The sequence below is a fragment of the Equus asinus genome, chromosome 4 (genome assembly GCF_041296235.1).
Source record: "Equus asinus isolate D_3611 breed Donkey chromosome 4, EquAss-T2T_v2, whole genome shotgun sequence".
In the NCBI taxonomy this organism is placed as follows: Eukaryota; Metazoa; Chordata; class Mammalia; order Perissodactyla; family Equidae; genus Equus; species Equus asinus.
This window is the reverse complement of record NC_091793.1, coordinates 111,828,416-111,849,030: the sequence shown is the minus strand read 5'-3', so window position 1 is coordinate 111,849,030 and position 20,615 is coordinate 111,828,416. Positions and strand designations below refer to the sequence as shown.

General features: G+C 39.4%; 1 protein-coding gene across 12 annotated transcripts in view; it reads right to left on the bottom strand.

Annotated features, from left to right (window-relative positions):
* Positions 1 to 20,615, bottom strand: part of RAPGEF4 (Rap guanine nucleotide exchange factor 4) — a 299,972-nt gene that overhangs the window by 174,043 nt on the left and 105,314 nt on the right. The window contains exon 1 of one of the 12 annotated variants that reach the window (XM_070508113.1): positions 18,025 to 18,258. The exons of 9 other annotated variants lie outside the window; for them this stretch is intronic. The gene's annotated coding sequence lies outside the window, so the exon portion shown is untranslated. Of the gene's footprint in view, positions 1 to 7,389; positions 7,412 to 18,024; positions 18,259 to 20,615 lie in introns of those variants that run through there. 2 more of the 12 variants (XM_070508111.1, XM_044768719.2) reach the window with 2 other exon arrangements.

Below are 20,615 nucleotides of genomic sequence, written 5' to 3'. Positions count from 1 at the left end.
CTGGCGGCTTCTCATAGTGCATTTTGAACTTCTTTGTGGTTGAAATTAAGCTTCCCTGTCTTTCAGAGACACAAACTTTAGTCCTAGACATCTCCCTAACGCTCCTGCACTCCATTAAACAGCAGAGTTAAACAGGCTTTTTGTGGGGCCTATTAACTGTACAATAAAAGCAAAACTGGGTCCATAGTCAAGGCATCCATGGAGTTAACCAGCCCCAGAGGACACAGGACTGCAAAGAGGAATTCATTTCAGGTGGATACCCGCGGAGGTTTAAAGAGATTAGGAAATGAATAGGAGAGAGAGAGAAAAAGTGTCAGCTAGAACAAATTCAAAATTGAGAAAAAGAACATTAGCTAAATAATCTCTAAGCATTTCATACTGTGCACCCCAGGGCAGAAAGTTAGTCGAGAAATAAATTTAATAAATTTAATTTGAGGAATTTAATATAAATTTAGAAGAAAAATACTACATCTACTTAATTATCAACAGCCCCCTGTGAAAGCCCATGAACACATCACATATGTATTTTAACGCTTTCCATCTGTATGTACAAAAGAGCTGATGGGCAAAATCTACTCGGGAAAGGGATGTCCCCCCTCTTCCCGGCTCACTGAAGACCAAAGGGTGGCATTTTTCATTACCCATCCCCCACCTTCCTCCATCATCCACCAGACAGCAGCTTCACATGGCCTTATAAAATGTTTAAATTAAGGTACTTCATTTAAAGGCCACCGATGAATTCCTCTGATAAGGCATAAACAGTATTCTCTCTCAAAAATCCGGATCCACGGAGGTACAATAAAAAACTGCAAATGTGTTGCAGTAATACTAATGCTAATAATAAAATTTCAGCACTTTACAACAACAAAGCACTTCCACTTAGACTAACATAGGCCTATCTCATTTAAGCCCTACTGACAATTGAGAGCCAGTCTTATATTCCCTCTTAGAAAATGTGAAATTAAGTTGCTGATCCTGGACTTGAAGCCAGTAGCACAGATCACTTCCTTCTGTTTAGAGGAAATGCTAAAAGCTTTAGCCCAGTTCAAGGGCATTATGTTAAATTCCAGTTAAAACTGTAGAATAGAAAATACAATAAAACATATTCGTGTATGCTAAGACTTCATCTGTCTGAAATATATGGACTATTGATGTCAAATAGCAGATAACCAATATGGAAACTGCAAAAATCACTCACTTTATTCATGAAGAGTTGCATCAAGCTACTCTTATTTATACACAATTAAAACATGCTTGGTTGTCTGCTTCCCATGAACACAGCATATTAGAAAAGAAAATTATAGAGGTGAGAGAAGGTACTAAAAGTAGGCCATTGAGAGTAGTAAGAATTGGCAGCTAACCATGTAGGAAGGTCAGCCAGAAGAACTCCAAAAGCGGAGCATCTGGAAAGCATGACAACTGCACACACCTCTATGAGCTTGGGCAGCATCTCTGTGTTACGCACAGGACAATAATGACTGCTTATGATAACGTTCCTGGGTTTAAAATTATGATGCTCATCATATTGTTTCAGGAAAGAGAATCCATTTTTAAAACCTCTATTTCAAAATTAGTTAAATAAGACACACTTGGGTGTTTACAGCAGTATTGGGAAAACTTGACCAACTACAATGACTTATATCTTGAAGGGTCTGGATAATAACAATGGCTAAGAATGAACAATGAATGAACTTGTGTGTGTGCCAGACCTTTTTGTTAAAAGTTTTGCATTAATCATCTCACTGGATCCTAACCACCAGTCCACGAGGTAGATAATTTCAGGATCTCAATTTTACAGACAAGGAAACTGAAGCCTGGGGAGGTTAAGAAACTTGCCCAAGTCACTAGCTAGTAAGTGAAGGTGCCAGGATTTGAACATAGGCCGTTTACTCCAAAGCCAAGATAATGAACCAGTTGGCCATATGGCTAAGATTTCACTGCACCAGTTTTTAACTGTTGTGCTTCTGGGCCTTTCTCTCATATCCAACCACGGGCAAACCCCAGTTTTCAAAAGTTCATTTATAAATCAGTCATTTGGAATTCAGACTTCTTGTCATGCATTCAACAGTCATTTCCTGGGCAGCTACAGTGCGTCAGGCACTGTATTGGGTGCTGGGGACACAGAGATAAGAAAACACAACTCCAGGGGGAAGCTGACATACACACAACTAATTGCTGTACAAGGTGCACTTATGGAAGGTAACCTGGTGTCAAGGAAGATGTAATGTTATGTCTGGTGTTTAGCAGCCTAGAGAAGAGCTTTGTACAGACTTCAAGCTCTAGCGAAACTAATAATAGCCCTGACTCCTGAGCCTCCCTAAGCTTCCCTGAGCTCTAAGTCCACCCAAGCTGTGGGGGCAGCAGGGAGGGACAGTAGGACATGAGTAACACTTTATGTTTACCCAACTTTAATGATGGAATCTCTGGTTCCAACCAGCAGGTGGGCATGAGATTTCCCCACTCTCTTCAATCTGCCGGTACATGGCTGCCCTGACTCGCTGTGTACCATGCCCACCTCATCTGCAGGCCATGCAGGTATGTTTCCCGAAAAGCATATGGAAAAAAACCTCTCTTCTGCTTCGCTATATAAATAGACCAACCGCTACCAAAATAAAAAAGGAAAAACTTCCATTACGCCCACCTTTGGTTTCCTGAACAGTCTCTTTGGGAAGCCATTCAATGTGCTTTTCCCAGAAAACTTTGTTGCAATTTTCCTATTTTTATATGTTTAATGAATTACACAAATAATACAGTCTCATGATAAAAAAGTTAAATGATTAGCAGTATCCAGAGCAAAAAGTTAATAGTCCTACTTCACATCCTCGCCCCAATTCCTCTCTCCTCTTCACTGTTAATAGTTTGGTATGTGTTATTCAGAACTTTGTGCACTTACTTATGTATCTAAGTACCTAGACAGATCTATGGCTTTAGGTTCATTTTAAAAAACAAATGGAATCAGATCAATATGCATTGTCCTGCAGCTTCCTGTTTCTGAATTAACAATGTAGCTTGGAGATCTTTCCGTATCACTCTATACAGATCTCCCTTAGCTTTGAAACAGCTCTGTAGTATTTCAAGTTATGGATGAATTATAATTTATTCTACCAGTCCCCTACTGACAGATATTTAAGGTTTTCCCAATGATTTGATCTGCTATTACAAACAATGATGAAAAGAAGACTCTTATACATATATCTTTGTGAACATATGCAAGTATTTCCAGAGGATAAATATACAGACCTGGAAATGTTTGTCCCAAACGGTGTATACATTTTAAATTTGTATAGATACTGCTAACTCAGCTGCAAAATGTGACTCATATTTGTACCCCAGCCAACAGAGCCACGGCCTCCTCAACACTGGATATTTATCAATTATTTCCATTTCTGCCAATCTGACAAGTGAAGAGAGCATTATCTAATTGTTTTTTAATGACTACTAGTGATATTTACATATTTACTCGCCATTTATATTTTGTCTTATGTGAGTTGCCTATATGTTTCATTTACCCATTTTTCTAGCTAGTGGTCTTTCCTTGTTGACTGACAAGATACTAGATTTCTTTATTTGAGAGGGGGATGTAATGTGGAAAACTTCTCATCCAGGTGCTACAGACTTGGATGTCAACCACAGGAATAATCACACTGCAATCTGGAAAGTCACCATGTGCCCCAGCTGTGGTTTTAGCCCTTCCTGGAAATTAACAGACTAGAAATAAGTCTCCAGCAGTCGGCGAGCACAGAATCCTTCCAGATACAACCTCACATGGACATCAGAATGTCTTAAGGTGAGGGAAAAGGTGAGAATGTGAATGGGTCCATCAGCAACCATTCATCATGACTTTGTGGGTGAGTGGGGCAAAGAGAAAATTGGGGGAGGAAACCCTGTAGATAGACAAGGAGGTTGGGCCAGAAGGACCTAGACAAAAATGAGGGAGGAAAAACAGCCACAGCATGACTCCCCCATCTCTAGCTCTGTGTTACTGCCTCTCTAACCTCAGGCTTTGTTTTTCACACAAGGTGGGTATAGAATTAATTCACTGGAAGTGCAGATTCTAATGCAAAGAGCAGAAACTTCAATAATTTATTCTAACAGATTGAAAGCCTGACTCCCACAGCAAATTAGTGATGCTGGTTGAGTCATGGAGGGGTCACAGACAAAGTTTCATAGAGTCTATTTGCCCCTATTCTTAGGAATCATCTTAGAGCAAGAGAACAAAAACTAATGAGGATCTATTCATATTGCAGATTTTTATGTTTGGAATCATACAGCACCACCTTTTCAACAGTTAGGAGATTCACTACTCTCCCAAGGTGGAAGGTCCCTCTTATCTAATGCTCTCCAGGGACTTAAAAGCAGGAATGAAGAAAGGGCTTCAAACAAGCACCTGGCTGGGTGTTTCCCCGGGTGCGGGCAGCAAGTGCAGAAGAAAGGAAAGGTCTTTCATCTGAGGGGCCAGGCCAGGGTATGTGATGGGATGGGTCTGGTTAATGCCACAGCCCAGCAAGGGGAAAACAGAAGCCTGGGAGAGCAAGGCTTGGCTGGAGCAGGGAGCAGCTTGTCGTCCAGGTCTTGGACTGGCCTTTAAACTCTTTTCTTTAAATTCTCTGGCAACAACAAGGAAATCTTTCTCTAAATCATTGCATTTGTACATATCTTTAGTTTACGCTAAATGATTACATGCTATTGTTAGATTAGGAAAAAGAGGGTAACAGCTGAAGGGCCAAGGAGGAAAGACTTGGAGCTGCCCTGATAGTTGCTATAAAATACAGTCTCAAGACTATGCCAAGGTGGGAATGAATGGATGACAGCTGAGATGTCTTGGCTTCCAAAGTATTCGCTAATAAATTCTCTTATATTTTAATTGTAATCTTGTATGCACATACATAGTAGCATCCCTCTGAACCAAAGTTTCAGAAGAAAACATGAGAACATTTCAAGACAAGATGAAAACAGGATGAATCTTGGAAAGGGTTCTTGGCAATCCGCCAATGCCAAGTCTTAAGTACCAGCCATCTTCCCTTTGTCTGGCTGTATTGAGGATGCAATCATAGACATGTTGTATTCACTGTGAAAAAATTATTGGACTTTGTATTCAATGATTTACACTCTGTCCTCTAAAGCAGCGTCTTCAATTAAAGAGCCTGATTACCTCGCCTGAGCTGATGGTGTATTATAACAATCAATTGCATTTGACTAATGTACCCAAGAAATGGGCATTCAATAAATGGGTCCCAGTCAGTCTGAACTGTTTATGACAAAGACAGCCTGAATGAGACAGGGTTTGCAACCCCACTGCTGCTTGTGAAGCTGGAAGGAAAAGCCAGTATTTGCTCAGCTTTTCATCCTCTCAGACAAGATTTCAAAAACACAACATTCAACTCATGGCAAAGGGAGGACATGTTTGCTGAAACAACAGCTTTTATGTGCTTGTGCAGGACAGTATGCTCACAACAGAACCCCCAGAAGGATTAAATAGCACAACATAAGTATATACAACGGGGGCCTGGCAACTAGCGGGCTATCCAGATGGCTTGAAAAATTCCTTAACCTAAAAGTTGTAAATTACAAACACAGGCATAACAATGCTGCTAAGATCACTCAGCAGAAGTCAGTCAGTCATATATTTTAAAAAAAGAATAATAGTTTTGCACAGAGAAGACTGCAAAGTTTTGTGAACAGGTGCTAAAAGTATCAGTGAAACCATTAACAACTAACAAATGTATATGATAGCAACAATAAGGTTGAAGCAAGATGAAAATCTACACATTAAAGATAAATAGTTGACTCCAGTAGAGAATAAAGAAAATTTAGAAACTGAGATGCAATTTAGAAACTAAATATAGGTATTTCAATTATCCAGTTTTCTCAGAAATTGGATTTATTTTATATAGAGAAGTTCTATTATCTTTTTGTGGGTTTTTTTTGCTAAGGAAGACTAGCCCTGAGCCAACATCTGTGCCAGTCTTCCTCTATTTTGTATGTGGGATGCCACCACAGCATGGCTTGATGAGTGGTGTAGGTTTGCACCCAGGAACAGAACCCAGGACACTGAAGAAGAGCACGCTGATCTTAACCACTAGGCCACAGGGCCGGGCCCTCTATTATCTTTTACTATCACATGGAAGGCAGGCGATGTGCCAGGAGAAGAATGGTAGACCCAGCATCAGAAGACCTGAACCTGGGCTCTGCTACTTCCCTGCTGTGTGACTCGAAACAAGGTGATCAACTTCTCTAAGCCTCAGTTTCTTTATTCATAAAATCGTAAATAGGACAAGAACCAACTGTCACCCAGCACTATTGGGAGGATTAAACAACCACATAAGAGTAAAACGGAAAGTTTTGAATGAATGTTTTGTAGATCCAAAGGACTTACACTAGCTTTAAAATACATTTGCCTTGGACGAGCACTTGCTTATTTCGATAATGCTGTCATCTCAAAATATTGTTGCAACTCCTCTTTAGAACCGCCTCAAGTGCCAAAAGCAATTAGTCTCCTCTTTCTGTCAACATGGATCCTCTCCCTTTAAGTGAAGTCTATGAAATGGGGGCCTTATTTCCATTTACACTTGAAAGCCCAGGCACAGAGGGGTTAAGTGATTTACTCAAGGATATAAAACGGGTCAGAAGCTGAGGTAAATCATCTCAATTCTGTGTCTTGCCCTCCGCTACACTCCACCTAACCCTGGACTCTGGGAGGCATTTCTCTGAGTTCTTGAAAAGAAATTTCCTATGATTGCCACATTTCACTTGACTCAGCTCTCTCACCAGCAGACAGCACACCCGTACCCATCAAAACACTCTGTCGAGAGCCTCTACACCTCAAAAATCAGGGAAAATGGAAGGCAAGGGAATTCAGAAGTTTCCCTTTTGAGCAGCATTCTGAATCCATTCTGAAGTCACCCGAATGAGAAAGTCTTATTCGTGCCTCTCGTTCCTGCCTGATTAGGAGGGTGTCAGCCCCGAGAGAGTCTAGTCTGATAATGATGGGGCCTTACAGAGAGAAGTAACTGTCTCTTTTTGCCCCTAGAAAATATATGTGACTCTCTGTGAGTTAAAAGTAGCGGGCCACTAGAAAAGCCACATATAAGTAGGTTATCTGAATCTTAAAGCAGGCGAGTGGTGTTTATTTTTCTTAATTCTAATAGAAATAAAATACAAGTTTTATAACAAATTTTATAATTGAGTTAAAGTCAAAATATTTCAAAAGTTTTGATCAAAACCTAAATATTCCCAAACTGCTGATTCTATTAGCATAATCTCTAGTCCACATTTAGTTAGATGGCTTTACATAGGATTTTTGATAAACTTTAATCTCAATTTATAGATAGGATAAAATGATACAGTCATTTTAGGATAAGAAAGAGGTATAAAGATAAATAACCTCACCCGGCTACATCCATGCGTAAAGTGGCAGATTGCTGGTGACATTCATGGTCATTCTAAACGATTCCACGGCAACTGAAATGAGCCATTACAGCCTAGAATTAATTATATGGGTTTCAGAACTTTGTTCCTGAAGCCATAGCCCCATCTTGGGGATGGTCTGCAAGGTTGTGGCCTCTCAGAAACAGGAATAGGAAAACAAATCCTAACATAAACCGATACAAACAACAGCTGCTTAAGAGGGATAAAAAGCTTAAAGATTGAGCTGGCATTTTTCTTCCCTCTCCCACGAAGCATGAAAGTCTCCACAAGTTTAATTGGATCCTCATTTCAAAAACGACATGATGGACAGCTTCTCAAAAGTGGGAAGTGGCCTGGCAAGGTAAGTAGAATATATAGATACGGATATATCTATATATGTAATACAGTAGAGTACACAGGGTCGTGATGTAAAATGTATTCCTACTATGGGTTACCTCACTATGGGATACAATAAAAAAAGTCTTGAAAAGCAGTGCAGTAGGATATCCTAAACCCTTCCAATTGGGTAAGCTGCAAGCAAAAGCAGCAGTAAATGCACAATGGTGACATTAGCAGAGGGAAGTGAGGTAATGAGGGAAGGAAGCGCCACTAAGGGGTAAGGAGGGGACTGGGGGGGGATGCAGCACACTCAGGGTACCAGAATTCCTGGGGTTGCACCTAGTTTGAGCTGAACACTCCCTGGGAGTGAGGAGTACACCCTTAGGGTGTCCTCAAACTCTTAAGCACCTATGACTTCCATTGCATTGTCTCCATGAAGGGTGTCAGTAATAGTGTCTGCAGCTCACATGAACAGACATTTTACGTGTACATTTCATATTTTAAAATGTCTGAGCTCTGACTTCCGGGCTTCAATTTACACATCAGACACAATCCCGGCCCTCCAGATGTCTATGTCAGACTGAGCAGATAAATGAACGCTCATTCAATAACAAAAATATAATTATATTAGATTGAACATATGAAATTGCCATTTTTGTAGGTCAAAAGTGGTTGAATATCAGCAAATTTGTATAGTTCAACTTAATAAAAATCACCAAAATGCAGTAAGGGGCCAAATGGCTTAGAGACTGGGCTGACAACCTGATGAGTGAGTCAAGTTGTTTTGAATACACTCCTGGGCCCCATGTTCCAAACAGCAGCATGGGTGAAGATATCTAAATATCAGAAACCAATCTTCTGTGATTTTTCAATACACAAAATCTAGCACTAACTTTATTCAAGATGAGGGCTTCCTTTGCTTTCTACAGGTATAAAATTACCCACAGGGAAAGAACTTTTAACAAAAAGATTTTCAAAATTTTCATTTGAGAGGTTCAAAGCAGTACGTATTTAAAAAAAAAAAACGTTGCCACCATTCAACAAGATCACAACACATAAGAATTTATCGAGGTCTCAGGCTTGGTTTTTTTTCCCACAATAAATTTTCTATTTGAACAGAACTTAACTGTTTATGAAGAACTGTCCAGTGTTATCTTATTTAGACCCCCTAAAGCCCCATGAATTAAGGATTAGTACTCATACTTTACAGAAACGGAAATGAATCATTCTAGGGATTCACTTAGGGGGAAGAAAGCCAGTTTTGTTTTTAACTCAACCTTTGGCTTCTGATAAGGTTCTGGTTGGCCTCCGATTCTGGACTATAAATACTTATTAAGCACCTACAAGATGCCAGGCCCTTGATTGGGTGTTTTTTCCTGTGGGACTTTTCATCTTTTGGCAAACACTTTAGCAGGAAATCAAGCCTTTCTAAAGTATGCAAAAACTCAGGAATCATAAGATTCAGTTGGACCAAAAGTAGATAACTCGGCATTTAGAAAAACTTATCTGAAGAGTTGTTCCTCTTCAGGAGGCTACCCTACTTTCAACTCTTTCAAGTATTGTTCATGTTTAAGAATGAGTGACAAGGTTGAAACCTAGCTTGTGTCATGTCCTAAATGTCCTTGTGTAACCTCCAGTGGAAGAAGCATCTCGGAAATTTTACAAACAAAGGACCCAAAAGCTCCTGTTCCCTCTACGGTACATGACTAAGACAAAGAAAAATTTCCTTTTCCACAAAAGCAATGGACATTATGAAGTGATGATATTGAGCTCTTGGGTCAAAAAAGTGCCTTTGAAGAGGCTTTCTTGGGTTTAAACTTTACCATCATCATATGTCTTGCTCACTGCTCTAAAGATTGTGCCTAGAATAATGCTTGACACACAGTAGGAGTCAATCAATGAATGGAAACATGCAAATGAGTAACTTAAAGGGATACAGGGTAACTAAAGCCAGTCCCTCCAACTGAGCAACATCTCAAAGAACAAAGATTCTATAACCCCTTCTCACACTTGAAAGAAATTAGTTGGCTAATACTATTAGCTGGGGAATGCTGTGTTTGTTATGCCTCAAAAATGACCAAAAAAATGAAAGATCTTAGTTTTATGCTATCAATTGTGGTTGATCAGGGGCAGGATAATGTAGCCTCTGTTTTATTCAAACTTAGGACCAACTCTCGACTGCTGTATGGATCTGGCAAAATGGTTCTCCAGCCATCTACTCTCCAATTTCTGAACAACCATCAGAAACCCCTGTGGAGGATCAGTCAGTTCTAAAGGCAAAATAACATAGGTAAATGATTATGGCATTGTTCAGGTCTCTGGAAGAACTGCCATCCTTACCAGAGGCCTAGAATGAGCTGAACACCACAGGACTCATTTTGCAAGCTTGCTAAATTTGCTGGCAACAATACGTGGTGGAGACGAGTTGTCTGTCTTTGTAGTTCAAGATGCCACTCCACTGCACAGATAGCTCAGGCTGCTGATGGATCTGCCTTGACACTAGTTATTTCAGGAAGACCATGTCAACAGACCTTTCCTTCTGCAGTGCTCCAAATGTGACTTAATAGAAATTTTAGAATTTAGTTGTTTTTTTTAAGCATTCAAAGCACATCCTACATTATCCTTTTAGAAGAGGAAAAACTCTAGAACCCCATTTAGTTAATGAAGCTGTAACTATAACTCTGTTCTCTGAATTAATAGGGAGGATCAGCTTCAGACAAATAGTCGCCTACATTGTTTGAATCTCTGTGTAAGAGGCACACCTTTAAAAAAGGCTCAAGCACAATTAATGGAAAAGAATTATACACACAGCTCTTCTCCCCTCACTCCAAAGGCTCCTTCCCCTCTGCCAGTCCCACTACGTCTTCTCCTATTAAAACTTAGAATGAAAAGGCAGAGGTGGCCTGTGCTATGTAAGAGCATGTTATTATGCAGTCTGCTCTAATTCCACAAAATGAAATACAGGATTCGTATTTTCCAGAAGCACTGGGATGTCAAAACAAATTTAGAGTTTTCTGTGGATTGCAAATGAACCTTGAAGAAAGGTCTTTCTTTCAGTTAAGCATTATCATTAAGGATATGAGTTGTGTGAATAATATTGATCAAAAAACATTTAATTCATGCTTTTATTATTTCAGAGATTGATTACTGGGATGCCTGTTTTGTTAGGTGGTCCAATAATCTGTTCATTTGATTCCAATCTGTTCAAAATGCAATTGCTTGCCTGAATGCTAAGAACCCAACAACTGAAGCATGTCACACCGTCTCCAGTTTCTCTGTCATTGATGAACAGTTAAAATGTGGATTAACTTAGGTATGATACAATTTGAATTTAGGAAACATATTCTATTTTCTTTTTCTCATGGAAGTTCAAATATGTCCTATATTCTTCAACAAAAATGGCTTTAAAGATGTTAAATAAGCAATGTACAAATTTATTTTTCTGACCCAAATCACTAGACTCCTTTCATGTCACATGAAACCTTTCCAAAATGTAGTTAAAAGCTCAGAGGTTCAAAATAATTTCTTAAATGTTACCCCCTTTACCTTCATAGATTGACCTGGAATATTTGTGTCTATTTCATCAGGATGAAACTGGACAAGGCCAACAGATTTAGTTTTCTCTTTCACCACAATTTATTATAAAGACCTAATATATAGCCATATCCTCAGTCATAAATCTATTTTACTCATGAAGTGCTGAAAAATTAGGATCTCCCAATCATTTCCATTTGAAAAATGATATTGGCACATTTCAGATGACGAAGAATCTGCTGAGATGAGCAAAGGGGTATTTTCTTAGACCTTCATGTTTAGGTTCAAGAGGCTTTTTTCTTGGATGATCCCTTGGACCACAAGTAAAACCAACTCATTTACATTTTACTTTCCAGTGTAGGTTAAAACATTAAACAGTATGTATCTCATTGCCCCTGTGAGATTCTGCCCCTCTGCCCCCTGCATTGACTCAGGATCACTGAATTACCCCAAGGACACAAAAAACCTGAAGGAAACTAAGAAGCCAACTGAGTATCTAAATAGTTTTTTTTTAATCTAAGGCACAGAAAATCAAATCACTTTTTATTTCAATAACCAGTTTGGGGACAGAAAAGGCTTTTGAATTCCAAAGCTTTGGTTTAATTAGAAGGATAAATTCCATGAAGTTTATACTATAAAGAGAGTAGGAAAGAATATAAGAAGATTTTAGAGTTAGTGTTTCAGCCCCAAAGGAGATCAATACAACAGAATTGGTGGTGGTGGGTGTGTTTAAGGGAGATGTTTTGGGAGAGAAGAGCAATTCAGCTCTTCTGAATCAGAGAAGAGGCCCCCACATGACTGCCCCATTCTGAGGTCAAATCCTAGTTGAGTTTGGAGGAGATCTCCAAGCAGAAATCTGTGTCTTGCCTCCTGAGGTGAGGGCTGGGGTGACCTAACAATGGAAGTCAATAGCATGTAAATACTAACGGAAGGCTCAGGCACGGATGGGACCCTCTCCCTATTCCTCCTAAAGTCAAAAAAGAGCAGTGTCCCTGAATATCACCTACATTTTAATAGCATGTAGAGAAAGATGAGCCCACAGAGACCAAGAAATAGAAGAGCACAAAGAAGCTAGAGGAAAGCTATATTTCAAAGAGAGGGTGATCTACGACGTCAGGTGTTGCAGAGAGACTGAGGACTGTGACTCTTTCACATTCAGAACAAGTAAGACGTGGACGGCTTTCGCTAGACGGGTTTCCTCGAAGTGGCTGGGACGGAATTTAAGTCATAGTGGATTGAGGAGCTTTGGGAAGGGAGGAAATGGACACAACACATGCAGACAATCTCTTTAAGAAGTTTGGCTATAAAAGGGGAGGAAAAGTTAGGAGAGTAGACAAAAGAGTATGTGGGGAAGACGAAGGTTTTGTTTTGTCTTATTTTTTTTAAGTTCAGAGTAGCTGGAGCCCAGCGTACACTCTGACGAGAAGGATCCGCTAGAGATGAAAAGGGGAAAAATACAAGATATAGAGGAAATTGTACATCTAGTAAGCATCCCAAGGAAATGGTGGCGAATGAGGTACAGAATACAAGTGGAGGAATCAGAAGAGGAAAACTTCTTCTATTTTAACCTGAGGAAAGGTAGAATGGGTGAATACAGATGGACAATTAAAAATATATATATATATATATTAAATCACCAGTATTTGCAATGCCTTCCTCCTCTCACTCAGAAAAAGAAGAATTTGTTTGCTGAAGTATCTATGACTTGTGCTGACTGAGGTAAGAGGCGGGAGGAAAATGGCAGACACCAAGATAGACTAGTCTGCTCTACCTGCGAAGGAATGAGAGAAGATAGGAGTAAGAAGATGAAGTGAATTAGTGTGGGGTCAGGGGAGGAGGACAAAGGAAGAGAATAAATTGCTAGCTGCAACGAAGAACTGGACTATGGGGAGAAAGACGTAAAACCAATTTTTAGGAAATCTGGCTATGTGTTCTCAGATTAGTTCCCCGCTTGGTCTTGGTTGACTCCTCAAGAAATTTTCAGTGAGGGCCTCCATTGTCTTCCAAGGCTTTCTGGAGCCAGATTTGACTTTCACCATATTGAACTGTCCTCAACGTAATTGGTTTTATTCAGGTTATGCAGGTAATAGATTTGCAAATGGAGAAAAGTCTTCAAATAGGTGTTGGAGAGAACGGCAGGAGTGTATTAAGGAAACATACAGGGATTGCTGACTTATATACTGACAGGCCCAACTGAGACTGGTGGTCATAAATTTATCACAGCATCAACCTGGACAGTGGTCTGATTTTCTCTAGCTGTGCTCAGCAGTATGGTTGGAAGCAAGAGAAAGTACACAACTGGTTGGCCTGGTAAGTGTCAAGGGCATTCTAAGTATCCAGTACTTAGAAGGTTCATTTCTAAGTATCTAATACTACAATGCCTGACAATAGTAGGAATCACTCAATAGTAGGAATCACTCAATACATCTTTACTGAGTGGATGAATGGGAGGACTGAAAATATTGGTAAGAGGTGGTTGAAATGATAGGCCATGGTATCCACATTGAATTGGGAAAGAAGCGAAGGCAAGAGGGGGCTAAGAGGGGGAAACTCAAGGGGACCAATGGTTCCTTGGAGATTCCTCAGGTCTGCCAGTCACATGAGCAGCATCACCTACTCAAGAAACAGCTTCTCTGAGTGTTAAGCACCCCCTAGAGGTTGATCCAGGGAGTTATTAAGCCCAAAATTCTCCCTTATTTCTTACTCTTCAAGAGAAACATACACATTCTTATATATCCCTCTTTCCAATGTTCAGAACTCCCTTAACTTCCCTCATGCAATTTCTCACTCATTTTTAAACCTGCTCTTTCTCTTCTCTCTTTTACCTTTTGCCCCAGCTACATCAGGTATCTCTTTCACCCCCTTTTTTCTTTCATCCTCATTCTCTTTACTTTTCCAATTTGTGAAAGCAATCCTTGGTCATGGCAAATATTATTAAAGGTAGAATTCATGATACGCCTGAAATGAGGACAAGGAAATCCTCACATTTTAAAATTAAAGAAGTCAAAGTCTCTTAAAGTCAGTGAAAGTGAATACAAATTCTAAAATAGCCACAGCCCATACCATCTTGCAATTAACCTGTATTTCCCCAAGCACTGGCATTCAAAACATTTTCCTTTCTTATGGTATTGCTTATGTTTTAATTATTAACCTAAAAGCTTTTTGATATTAATTTTTTATCGCAAATGTACATGATTTCTACTATAGGATGATAGGATGAGTCAGGCAGACTTCTGAAAAGTAGCCTAAAGATGTTTGCAACATTGTTCTGATAAAGGATTTGCAAATGAGCTTTTGGACCACAACCTATTTGCCAGTTGGGGATTTGGCATAGTTTTGAGTCCTGCTTGTATTTCCTGAAAAATCACAATATGTTATTTAAGGAATAACAGTTGCCAAACTTTCTGACAAGTCATAATGAATGGTTACGTTCTGAAAGGTCAACCAGCCATCTTTTGGCTCCCATCTCTTCTTTAAAACCAAGCTATTTTGAGAATTTCCATTCCCCATGCTCTTTTTCTTCCCAACCCTGACGCTATTTGTATCCTCTCGGTGGTATTTTTTTTTTAACTCAGGAAAACTTAAATAAGTTCCAAGATTGCAGAAGAGCCTTATTATCTGATGATTGTGGGTCTCGTCTGGGAAAAACTCCAAACATAGATTTGCCATTTTAAGCAATTTCTTTGAATTCTCACTCTATTGTCAGCAATAGTCCTATATTATTGGTTTATTATTGATTTTTTTCCTTTTCTGTTACGTAAGTTAACTAGGCACTCCAATTTCCTCCTTTCTCAAGTTTCTTATGTTTCTAATATAGTCCCTGAAGGACTGTATTGTTTTAGCTTTTGGGGCTTTGGAGAACACACACACTTACACACACATACACCATATCTTGCAATTATCACAAACCCATAATCTCTTCCCTCAGCACCATGACTATTTCTTCCTTACAACTTCCGTCTTCTTCTTCATCCTGCTTTAATATAATCAGTTGCCACATTCTGTCAATTTTCCCTTTAAAACATATACAGATCCATCCTTTTCTCCGTGTTCCCACTGGCACCATCCTGTCTCAGTCACATGCTCATCGAAGGTTCTGTTACACCCTCATAGCCAGCCTTCTTGCCACCCCTGCTCATTCTCTCCCCACTCCCACCCCCACCACACACTCAATCCCTATGGTAAATGACCCTGCTTATATCCTGTGAGGGCAGGAAAGCACTTCCTATGCATGTAGGCACATCTCTTCATTCTCACAATCCTGCATGAGTGTCACTTTCTGCATTTCACAAATGAGGAAACTGACTCTCCCAGAGGTTATCTTGTCCAAAATTATCTAACTTGTAAGTGTTCAAGTCACTAGTCCTCAAATCTGAAAAGGGAAGCGTCATCTCTGTCGTAACAGGAAAATAAAGCATTTGCAAAACAAAAGTTTGATATTTAATCTCTTCAAAGTCAAGGAACTAGACAGACTTGCAATTATTACCATTTCAAGGCCACTGGTTTTCAAGACATGGGATTTATACAAGAGAAGTATGAATCCAAATATCTGTTCTCAAAGAATTTATAATTTGGTTGTTTAGAGTATGTATCTAGAACATGCTGGATACACAGCACATGCTAAATAAATACTTGCTCAAGCCAGGACCAGGGAATGGAAGGAGAGTCCTTGCTATCCTCTCATTTTGGCTTGCCACAAATTGCATTGTTTAGTCATAGGATGCTTCTTAATATAAAATGCACTCTCTGACACTTCCTCCTGACCCAGTCCCAAAGAATATCAGAACAATACACTGTTAGGAAAAAAAGACACTGAGATTACTGGGCTGCCGTCCAACCCACAGTCCTATTTATTTTTTCCTAACTACAAGATAGCTGTTGCTGGATATTATTACGGGATTTTTCCATATATCCTTTACTTAGGACAGCGATGACCCAACACAGCCTTTTAATATACTCTGGTCTTCTGCCAGCTTACCTCATTCTACAACTTTGCCTTTGGTTTTTATGTATATGATTATTCAAACTTCCCACTGCTTAATCAATACCTCAATTGGCCACTGCTGCCGTTGATTACACACCTCGACGAAGACTCCTTGGAAAGGGTCTTTTTCGCTTGCAGTGGGCTCATTTGAAACAAGTTCTTGCATGTTCATCATTTTGGCAAACAAGGACAAGTTCAAGGAAATTAGAGGCCAAACTTGACGGAGCACTGGGTGCAGCTGCTGGGCCAGCTGTGCAATGATTCTCCACTGGTCCATTACCTCCCAAACTCCACTATTCAGCACAGCCTTCCCTAGTCCAGCACTCCTATCGGTCTAATATATTTGGCAACAGCCATTATTTCAGAAATGAATGCTCATATGTATTTATAGCAAATCACATGCCTGCTCTATCAACAATTAAAGAGATTAGGATTCAGCAGACATATTCCTCTAATTAGGACAAGATGGAAGACATAGTATACAGCATGCTGCAGTTTGGTCAAGGTTTCTTCTTTCCTCACAAGACTCCCAGGGTGCTTTTCATCTGTCAAACATCCACTCTCTCTAGGGCCACCCTGCTCCCTGTATAACAGTCACTTCCTGTGTCTGTCCCATGGAATCTTCGGTCAGGGGATTCTGTTCGCAATTGACTCTTCAAGTTTCCCCTTCTTCCCTCCCTCAAACCACTCTATAGGCTCATGGACTGTTTTCAGGCTTGTTTTGAAATAACATGTGGACAGCACCATGTGGTCACTAATTTCATTCTGTTACGCCCTTCCCCTGGGAGGGTGCTGCATGCTCACACTTATGTAGTCCCTCCTCTGAACAAAGCCTGAACTCAGCGTCTGGGCCATAAATTCCATCTTGCCTCGCTCTGGCCCATGCATTATTTAAGCAGTCTTCTCGGTGAGCAGGCATGAGAATTTCCCTCAGAGTAACAATCAGCGGGCGCCTTACGCACTGTTCTAACGGGAAATGCAGAATATCCGAGAGAGCTCCACCCATTCGCAGTCTCGATAATGAAATATGATAATCTAATTTGGTAAAAATAAACTGTGAAATCAGAGATTTGAGGCAAAAACTTTAAAGATGCAATTCAGACGAGCAATCAATGCTTATTCAGTTTCTGTACCATCTCAGCTTTCTCCCTGTGCAGATGCTTAAGTGATGCTAAATTAAATAATTGACAAATTTTTAAAACTGCTGGAAATTACCATCTGTACTTAATTTTGGAATATAAAAAGGTCCATAGAAAACACCCTTTATGATTATTTTGTCTAATAACTGATATCAAACAATACAAACATCCCAGTTATAAGATATAAGGCATTTTGAGCAGTCTGGCTCACATATTCAAACACAATTTTTCAAAACAAAAGACCACAGGAGGAGCAAAATGCTGTGTTACCAATACGTTTTTTTAAATGAATGGCAAAAGAACTGAGTTTTTCGTATGAAATCTACCCCTCTAACCCTCACCTCCCCACAAAACAAGAAACAAAAAGACAAAACTCACCCACAGCCTTCCTATAGACAGTAATGATAACCATCACTTTGTCACATTTCTCTCCCGGATAAACACTGGGCTAAACTGTTCTCTGTTAAGAACTTTATTAGGTTGATATTACATTTACACAAAATGAAGTCTACAGCTGTAAATAAACATGCTTGAGGCTTCCATGAAAACACAGAAAGAGAAACAAGCTCCCTGCATGGGAACACACTGGTAAATACGTGGAGAAAACAAGCTGAAACTTACACCAGACACTTCTCCCAGGTCCAGCACGGCAGTAGCCCTAAGGGTACACTCTAGTTTTTTTTAATCCATGTTCTGCTCTTCTCACTGATGGGACTACTCAGGCACATGGTCAAGTTGCAATCAGCTTCTCCCTCAGTGATGTATGAGAGCTGGGCTGATTTATCTTGTCTTTCTGCAGCATATTAGCACTAATGTTTCTGCGTATGCATCCTACCTTTCGTTAGCCGTAGCCCCGGCTTTATCATTGGTAATCTAAATTAAAGAGCCAGTGAACACAGCAGGGTTGTTGTCCCCCACCCCTCCCTGTTTTCCACGAAACAATTGCCAGGCAGTCATTCCCGGACAAGGATTCCACTGTTTATTCTATCGAGCCTCCCCTTCAATATCCCATTGAGACTGGAAGTCAGTTGCAAAAGGATAGGTCCAGCGAGACTGTCTTAGTTCAAAGGTCTATTTATGATTTATTCTCTAAAATGGTACAGATGGCCTCAGGAAATCCTAGAGAGAGCTGTCATTTGCCAGTTTTTCAGCCCAGAATGCAGAATTGACACTATTTACTAAAACAGAGTAACTTGATACTCCTCTTACTGCCCAGGGCACAATGCACCTTTCAGCGACTCTTTTTTTTCTGAGAAATCTCTCCCTTTTCCATCAATGTTTGTTTTACATATGCATGCTTAAATGTTTATTTTAATGAAGAATATGAGTGCTGTGATTTAACAAGTTGCATACAAGAAGCATAAAAACCTATAAAAATTTTGGGAAATCAATCAAACAGGTCATTAATAACCTTGCTGTAAACTTCTATCAACAAACAGCGGCTGAAGCCAGAGTGAAAGGCTGTATTCAATTCATGAGTTGTCAATTCCTTTAAGACACATTAAAAATTTTCTCGATCTCCATAAATGTTTACGAAGAGGAAATATATCAGAACATTTTCCTATGAAAGTTTTTAGTCTCTTGAAAATGTTGCTATTTTCGCAGCATCTCAGTGCTTTTCACTCAGATTTCCATCAATTACTGAAATAATATTAGGCTTGTTTTCTCACCTTAAGCAACAAAACTTTTTAACAGCTGTTAAGCACGAGAATTTGGTGGATAATAAAGTATAACAAGTTTCATCTCCATTTTTGTTAAGAGAAAACATGATTATTTTTATAATTTTAAACATGTATATTGCATTTTTGTTTCTTAAAATTAACAAATTATGACATCCCCGTTTCCACATAGGCATAAAATATAGATGCCATTTTTAGTAGCTTTATACTATTCAATTCTCTCATTCCTTCATATTTTCATTGCCTCAACTTTTCATTATAAAAATAAAATGTCTCCTATCAGAAATGCAAAATATTCACATTCCAGGCCCTTGACCAAAAAACTTTAAAAAAAAAAATCAATCTCAAACTTCTGCTTCTCAACTTTTTTCAATACTGCAGTTGGGAGAAACGATACTCGAGCTGCTTGAAGACCACTCAGGCTATCGGTTCTTCTAGATCGCAGCCCTGAGTTAAACTGTCAATATTTATATGAATTTCCACACTCTAGGACATGGTTATACTGAACTGCTCCACAAACATCCAGACCAATTATTTTAAAAATTTAAATCTGGGCTTGCCACTCAGCTGCTTAAAACGCTGCATAGCTTCCCGTTTTTCTTAGGACGAAAGCCACAGTCTTTATCGTGGCCTTCAAGGACTCAGTTTTATTTCACTCAGAAGATGAACCCACCTTCCCAGAACTGACTGGCTGGAATTCACAACCGTCAATCAATCAAGTATTGAACCCTCGCTCTTTACTGGCCAGTCAGCTTAAGTATGGCATCTGAGCACTGGTGTAGGATGCTGAGAGAATTCCAAAAGCAAATACACAGGCCTTTTCCTGTAGTTTGAAAGTAACATACATGAATGAGACTTCATTACTTTACAAATCAGCTTATGAACTGTGACAAAACCAATATGAGCCAGCCAGACACAAAAATTTAAAGTGAAGATAAAATCAAGGGGTAAGAGGAATAAGATGAAATTAATCATTTGATAAATGTTAATTGGAACTGACTAAGGCCAGAGAAGAAAAAGAAAAACAATCAAGAAAGAGCAAAAACTCTACCCAAGTATTGCTCAGGCTTGCCCCTACTGTTATGCTTCCAGCGGCTAAGGTTTACATCAGCGAAATTAATCTTAGACTTACATTTTTTAAAGTCAACTATCCCATAATTGCGATTGTGAGTTTCTTCAATAAATATTTCTGATACATACTTTACATTACTGTTGATATTACTTTCCTTCAAAAGTTTTCTTTATTTTAATCACTAAAAGAACAACATGATAAACCTCACCAGTTACTAAGTAAGATGGCCCAAGGAGACCAAGATCACAGGACCCTGAAAATAGGGGATTTTTCGTAACTAAAGATCTATTTTGCAGTTAACCAAGACCAACATGATCTTTTCATGCAACTTGTACATAAAATAACGTAAACTCCCAAAGACATATGAAGTATCCACTAGGTAATGAGATCTTGAGACTGGTCCAGTGCATAATAAATTACCACCATAAGGCTCATAAGTCCCAGAGTATTTCCTATACTTC